Source organism: Pteropus alecto, unplaced genomic scaffold, assembly GCF_000325575.1.
Source record: "Pteropus alecto unplaced genomic scaffold, ASM32557v1 scaffold40, whole genome shotgun sequence".
Lineage (NCBI taxonomy): Eukaryota > Metazoa > Chordata > Mammalia > Chiroptera > Pteropodidae > Pteropus > Pteropus alecto.
In genome coordinates this window covers 7,295,403-7,303,731 of record NW_006431919.1, presented here as the reverse complement: position 1 = coordinate 7,303,731, position 8,329 = coordinate 7,295,403, and positions in this window count along the sequence as shown.

The following is an 8,329-nucleotide window of genomic DNA, read 5'->3' as shown; positions in this document are numbered from 1 at the left end:
CTTAGTCCAACTCTTGCCAAAGCATTGAAGTTTCACTTCTTTATATCTGTGAAGCATTTCACTGTTATTCCCTCTAATGTAGTTCTATAGGCATCTTTTTAAACTCATTTAACCCCTGTGATGGTTAATGTTATATGTCAACATGACTGAGCTAAGCAATGCCCCAGATAGCTGGTAACACACTATATCTGGGTGTATATGTGAGGGTTATCATTTGAATTGGTGAACTGAGTAAAGCAAATGGTCCTTCCCAATATGGGTGGGCCTCACGCAATTAGTTGAGGGCCTTTCTAGATCAAAAAAGTGGAGAAAGGATGACTTCACTCTCTCTTTCTGTGAGATGGGACATCCATCATCTGCCCTCAGACATCGACACTCCTGGTTCTCTGGCCTTTGGACTTGGACTGGGAATTATGCCATTGTCCTCCCTCTACCACCTCCTTTGGTGGGTTCAGCATGTGTAAATCAAGACTATAAGTCTGAGATTCGGAATGATCTCTGAAACAAAAGTGTTCAAATGGCTGGAGACAAAGTTCTTTGTGGAAACTAGGTTCCAGCAATAAGTCTAATCATTATTATTGACATTAGGAATAACTTCTGAGAGTTATGTTTAATTGATTTTCAAAAAGGTACCAAAGCAATTCATTGGGGGAAAAAAATAATCTTTTCAACAAATGATACTGGGACAACTGGATATCCACATGCAAGAATGAAGTTGAGTCCCTACCTCATAGTATATACAAAAATTAACACAAAATGGATCAAAGACATGAATCTAAGAGCTGAAACTACAAAACATTTAGAAAATATAGAGGTGAATCTTTGTAATGTTGGATTAAGCAATAATTTCTTAGAGAAAATATCTAAAGCACAAGTAACCAAAGAAAAAATAGATAAGTTAAACATCATTAAAATAAAAACAAATGTGCTTCGAAGGACAGCATCATGAAAGTGAAAAGATAACCCATAGAATGGGAGAAAAAACTTGCAAATCATATGTTTGATAAGGGCCTTATATCTAGAATAAAGAACTCTTACAACTCAACAGTAAAGAGACAAATAATTCAATTAAAATATGGGCAAAAAACTTGAATAAACAATTCTCCAAGGAAGATATATGATGGCAAATATTGTAAACATACAAAAGGATGTTCACCATCATTAACCATCAGAGAAACACAGATCAAAACCTCAATGAGGTACTACTTCACTTACTAGGATGGCTATAATCAAGTGTTAATGTGGATGTGGAGAAATTGGAACTCTCATATGTTGCTGATGGGAATGCAAAATGGTGCAGCCACCTTGGAAAAATCTCTGGCAGTTCCTTCAAAAGTTAAACACAGAATTACCATAACACACAATGATTCTACTCCTAGATATATACTCAAGAGAACTGAAAATGTATGTCCAAACATATGTACACAAATGTTCAGAGCAGCATTATTCAAAGTAGCCAAAAAGTAGGAAGAAATGTACATCATTCAAATGTACATCAACCGATGCCTGGATTAACAAAAAAGTCCATACGATGGAATAATATACAGCCGTGAAAGAGAAATGAAGTCCTGATATATGCTACAAATAGACAAACCTTGAAAACATCCTGTTTAGTGTAAGAAGCCAGACACGAAAGGCCACATATCATATGATTCCATTTATACGAAATGTCCACAATAGACAAATCCAGAAAAACAGAAAGTACATCAGTGGTTGCCAGGGGCTGGAAGGAGAGGGGGAAGGAAAGTAACTGCTAACAGATACAGGTTTTTGGGAGAAGGGAGGATGATCGTAATATTCTGGAATTAAATAGTAGAATGGTTGCATATTTTGTGACTATACTAAAAACCACTGAATTCACACTTTAAAAGAGTAAATGTTATGGTATGCAAATTATATCTCAAGTTGTGTTTTTTTTTTTTTTTTTTTAATAAATAACTCCCAGCTTCTAACAGATGCTACACTAAGGAAAACAAATTATTCAGTGTTAAGGGAGCCAAGTGAGAAAGGAACAATGCTCAGAAAATCACCAGGGAGGTCAGACTGGTTACGACTCTAAAAGTATTCCACAAGCACTCTGTCAGTCTCCATGGAATCTGCATTCATGCTTTATACCAGAACTCCCTCCAAAATGAAACCGTGGCCTTAGAACCAAGCTGGTCTCACACCCACTAACCTCCAGCTTGCCATCTTTCAGGTGTTTCCTCTTTAGTAACAGAAAGAAAGTCAAATTTACGACTTATTCTTAAATAATTGAATTCGATTCAACTCAACAGATTTTATTTAGCACTTGGGACATGCCAGACACTTGCTAGACCCAGGGAATCAGCTGTGATCAGGAGATGGACACTCCCTTCCTTGATGAAACTTATATTCTAATATTACAAACAGATAATAAAAAATGTGCTGGTTCTTCTTCAATGGCCCACCCATCCCCAATCCATTGGACGGCCTTTCCTGACCTGCCTTGCATTCTGGAGAGATGAGGTTGACCTCTGCGAATTGGATCACCCAGGCTCTCTTGTACTGACAGGAAATTAGGCAGGAGGAAGAGAGACATCAGGCTATTTCCTCTGCTGTTCTCTCCCTGCCTCGGCACCATAATTCCGGCAGTAGGTTTCAAATACTAAATCTCCTGTGGGACAGACCTTCATCCATAGGGCCAGATCTCACTGGAAATTCTATTTTCTCTTATTGTCTTTTCATACTGCGGTACGTGTAGATTATCTGCAAAGATGGCTACAAACGATTCATCTCAACTCTTTATGTACATGCTGCTCCTGCCATTAAAAGGTTATATCTATTTCACTTTCCCTTGAAGCTGGACCTGCCTTATGCTCTGCTTTAACCAGAACGTGGTAATGGTGACGTTCTGTCAGTTCTGTGACAAGTCCTTAAGATGGCAGACAGCTTCCACTTTGACTTTCTAGGGATCTAGCCACATAGTAAGTGCTCGGGCTAAATTATTAAATAATGAGAGGCCACATGGAGAGAAAGAGAGAAAATCCTAGCCCACCTCTCGCCATCCCAGCCACCCTAGCAGAAGTGTCAGACGTGTGAATGAACCCATTTCGGATCCTTATCCAGCTCCACCCGAGCTGTCCCAGCCGAACCTCCCAAGTGCGAAGTAGAGATCAGCCGTTTCCACCAAGCCCCGATCAAATTGAATTGTGAGCAAATAAGTGGGGGTTGTTTTTTAAAGTCACTAAGTTTGGGGGCAGTTTGTTACACAGTAATAGATAAGTAAAACTGATGGCTCCTCACCACTGCGAGTCCCAGGTGCCTCGACAACCCTATTAACCCTTCAACCCTGACCTTGTCTCCATGATGGTCCATTCACCTCATTCTCTTAATTTAAAACCTCCGAGTTCTGTTTTCTGTTCTGTTTTGAGTTCTGCCTAATACAATAAGTAAGTAAATAAGTAAAACAATCATAATTTCCAGTTGGCCCCACGATGAAAATGAACAGGCTGCTATGATAGGGAATCAAAGAATAAGGAGTTCCAATAACAACAAAAAACAAAAATCCAATCAAAAAATGGGCAGAGGACCTGAACAGACACTTCTCCCTAGAGGACATACAAATGGCTAACAAATATATGAAAAGATGCTCAACATCTCTAGCTATTAGGGAAATGCAAATCAAAACCACAATGAGATACCATCTGACACCTGTTAGAATAGCTATAATCAACAGGACAAGTAATAACAAATGTTGAAGAGGATGCAGAGAAAAAGGAACCCTCATACACTGCTGGTGGGACTGCAAATTGGTACAGCCACTGTGGAAAACAGTATGTAGTTTCCTCAAAAAAACTAAGAATTGATCTACCAATATGATCCAGAAATCCCTCTACTGGGTATTTACCACAAAGACTTGAAAACTCATATCCGAAAAGATATTTGCACACAGATGTTCATAGCAGCATTATTCACGGTGGCCAGGACATGGAAGCAACCGAAGTGTCCTACCATAGATGATTGGATAAAGAAGCTGTGGTACATATACACAATGGAATATTACTCAGCCATAAGAAGAGATGAAATACTGCCATTTGTGACAACATGGATGGACCTCGAGATAATCGTGCTAAGCAAAATAAGTCAGACAGAAAAAGTTGAAAACCACATGATAGCACTTATATGTGAAATATAAACCTAAAAGCAACAAATGAACAGGACAAACAAACAGAGACTCAGGGACATGGACAATAGACTGACTAGTGGTTACCAGAGGAGAGGGAGGAAGGGGAGGGAGGAGGTAGACAGGGTAAAGGGGGTCAAATGTTAGACAGAAATCTAACTGTGGGAGGTGAACACACAGTGTAAATATATATATGCTTTACTGTTAAAGTGTACAGCTGAAACTTGCTGGATTTCGTTAACCAATGCCACTATAAAAAAATAATTAATTAATTTTTAAAAAAAGAATAGGGAGTTCCTCCCATGCGGCTGAATATTTGAAGTTGATGGAAAAAAACAAACAAAAAAACAATGGGACTAGCTCCTTCCCGGCCATGCCTGACTTCCGTCTCCCAATAGACTTGAAAGTACAATTTTGAGGGATGTGAGCCATACTGACCAAGAAGAAACAGGATTGACAAAAGGGAGAGATGTTAGAAGAGACTTTTATATAAATTATGAAAGCATAGGTTTATCTCAGTACTTTGAACTTAAGGAAACATTTTTATCAATCCCATTGGCAAAAATTCAAAAGATCAACAGCATCTACTGCTGGTGAGGATGTGACAAAATGGGCTTTTCAATGTGTCGCTGGTAAGAGTGAGGACTGCTATAATGTCTTCGGTATACAACATGCCAATATCCAGTTAAATAAAATAAAACAAAACACATATCCTTCTCTGTTCCCACTTTTGAGAATCTATTCTAAACATCACATGTAAATATAGATGTACAAATATCTATTTTATGCAACATTGTTCACAGTAGCAAAAACAAAAAGTAGAAACAATCTGACTTCCCATCAATTAGAAAATACTTCAATAAATCATGGGACATTCATATTAAGAAATTATACCAGTATTAAAAAGAATGAGTTAGATCTATACTTATTGAACTGGAGGGATATCCATGACATAATATTAAGCAGATATTTTAAAAAGCAAGCATCATATATAGCAAAACCTAAGAAAGTGCACATATATTTACGTATATTTGCATGAGCCCTGGAAAGGGTACATAACAGGTTTTAAACAAGATTACCACAGTGGGGTGAAAATTGACCAAAAAAAAAAAATGAACTTTTCTTTATAGATTTTTGGATTGTTGAAATGAATGCATATTACTTTTATTTTTAATTCTCCTGTTCCGACCCCTCCTTCCACCTTAAGCGACAATGGTTCTAATTTATTTCACCTTAGATTAATTTTTCCTGTTCTAGAATTTTATATAAATGGAGTCATAACTTTTTGCGTTGGGCTTCTTCTGTTCATTATTATGTCTATGAGATTCAGTCAGGCTGTTGCATATATTAGTAGTTCGTTCTTTTTTATTGCTGAGTCGTATTCCACTCAAATAAGATATCACAGTTTCTTTGTCTATACCCTGTTGCTGGACATTCGGATGTTTCAAAATTTGGGCTATTAGGAATAAAGGAGCTATGAACATTGTTTCACCAGAATTTTGACACAGATTTCCATTTTTCTTGGATAAATACCTACAAATTGCATTTATGGGTCAAAAGGGAGAAACCTGAGAATATATGAACATATTTCACTTTGGTAATAAAAAAAATAACAAAAACATTTCAAAGAAAAAAATTCAAAAGGAGAAAATGAATCTATATTTTTAAAAGATAATAAATACTTGCTATCTTTTTCTCTACTCCCTCCCCTCTCGATAGGCATTTGGTTATGTCAGATATCAAGCTTCCCAGGCCAGGTCAGCGACCCACCACTTTTCAGAGTGAATCATCAGAGATGAGGAAAATCTAATGTTATACCTGCCCAAGAGGAACTAGATTTAGCTACCACCCACCAGAAGCCACAGGCTCAGTGGTAATTCAACAGACCTGCTAACACACAGGAAAAACAGCTTCCACAGTCGGAAATCACTTGCAAACAAAACAAAGCTCAGGACACTCCTTTTGTATAAGAGCAGATACTTAGCATTAAAAAGAACAAAAGAGTACTGTTCTGAAACTAATCGAATCAACACATCCAGAAACAGTATCGGAAATAACCTCCCCTCAAGGAAAGGCTTGTAAACAAATGGTGAATGAAACCTTGGTAATTTCCAAATCTAAATTGAAAGTCCAAGATGGTACAAAAGCCCCCATCATTACCATGAGGACCTATTCTTAGAATGGACTGGCTGGAATATACATATATTTTTAAATGTAAAAAAAAAAGTGCTGCCATGCTGTCAATGAGAGGTTTTAGGGGAATCTGCTCGGCCCGTGGCCCACTGCCACCCTTTTTTTCTCAGAACTGGACCTGAGTCCTAACCCACAGGAGGGCCACAGTATTGGTCTTTCCTCCAGGATACAGCTGTTTGGACCAGGGATGGACCCCTGATGGGTCAAGTTTGGATTCTAAGTGCCATGGGAAGCCACTGAAGTATTTTGTGCAAGTAGTAATATGGTCCCATTTATGATTCAAAAGATCTTAGAGGAAGAAATTAGGAAGCATTTGCAGTAAGTAGTTGAGATGAGAGGTGATTACGGTTGACACTGGCAGTGGAGGAGAGAAGTAAGGCCCCTCATATCTACAAGCCAGGGAGAGGAACAACAGGTTTCTGAAGGAGCCTAAAATGTTGGAACAACTAGAAGACTGTAGTGTCATGAGCTAAGAGAGCAGGGAGTTTCGAGAAGGAAGAAATAGTCACCTGTGGCTTGAGAAGTTAACAAAGAGGCACCTGTTTGGGAAGAAGACAGCCTCTGTTATGGGGAGCAGAGAAATGGGGCTGGAGCTGGAAGAAGAAGAGAGGACAAGGAAGTGACTATAGCATGTTTGTCACTGCTTGTTGCACTTCAAATAAAAATTGAAAGGGCCATGTCCTCAACTTGACATACAAGTCCCTCAACGCTGTGGGACTCCTTGTGTCAGTCAGGGTCCCAGCAGCAAACACTAGCACATTCAGAGTTTAGCTAAAGAGAGCACAACAAAGGGACAACTTATAGCCAGTGCAGGCAGGGTGAGGAAACTAATGACATCTGGGCAGGCACCCAGGGGTTAACATCAGGGCAAAGGGAGCTGGAGCAATGGAAGGGGGGCCACCTGATAGCAGCAGTGGCCAGAGAGGGACTCAGCTACTGCCAGAACCATGTTCCTGAAGCAGGGAGACTGGGGAAAGAACTATCACAACCTGTCTCTCCTCCATCCTCTGAACTCCCCTCACAATGCTGGCTGATCCCAACTGGAAGCCGGAAGCCTTGAGAATGGAGGTAATGGAGTCCGCAGAGGTCAGGAGAAAACAGAGCAAGGCAGAGAAGGAAGGAGCACGCACATAACCAGCACCTTCTGGCTCACCTCCCCAGCTCACCTCACTGGGCCTCCTTTGGTGTCTTGGAATATGCTGAGCTACAGCCTGCCTTGGGCCCGAGCACAGGCTGTTCTCTCTATCTGTTTTTTTAACTGAAAATAATCTTCCCACCTTCACCTTAAATGTCACTTACCCAGAAAGGCCTTTTCTGGCCCTTGCCCCTCCCTAATCTGTATGAAATACCATTGTTGTATGCTCTCACAGCACCCTGCTCTTCCATTGCATTCAGCATATTTGCAATGATAGATTTATTGAGGTGTTATTTAAAATCCATCTCCTCCCTCAGACTATAAACTTCATGAGAACAGGAACTATGTCTGTTTTTCACAGTATACTTCTTGGTAATGGAGAAAGTGCTCAAATATATGTTTATTGAAAGATTTAATGAACCTATGCTAACACCCTCTCCTACATTGTCCATGATCTCTAGATACGAACAGTTTAGCAACGATAATAGATTTTATGTAATGAGTCCCTGTTACATGTCAAGCACTGTGCTAGACTTTCAATGTATGTCATCTCATTCACGCCTCACAACAACCCTAGGGGTCAGGGACTCTAATCAGCCCCATTTTCCCATCAAGGGTACCAAGGCCTGAGAGGTCAAGTAATTTAGTCAAGGCCACACAGCTATGTGGTAAGAATCAACGTCCCTATGATAATATAGCCGGTGCTCTGACCTCTCCCTGACACTAAGCTGCCCCCCTTGAATACCTCGCTGTGGATTTTGTTTGTTTGTTTATATGTCTTATCTTTTATATTAGACAGTAAGCTCCATGGGTCACAATGATTTTAGTCATCTATTTAATCCAAATGCACATTGCAG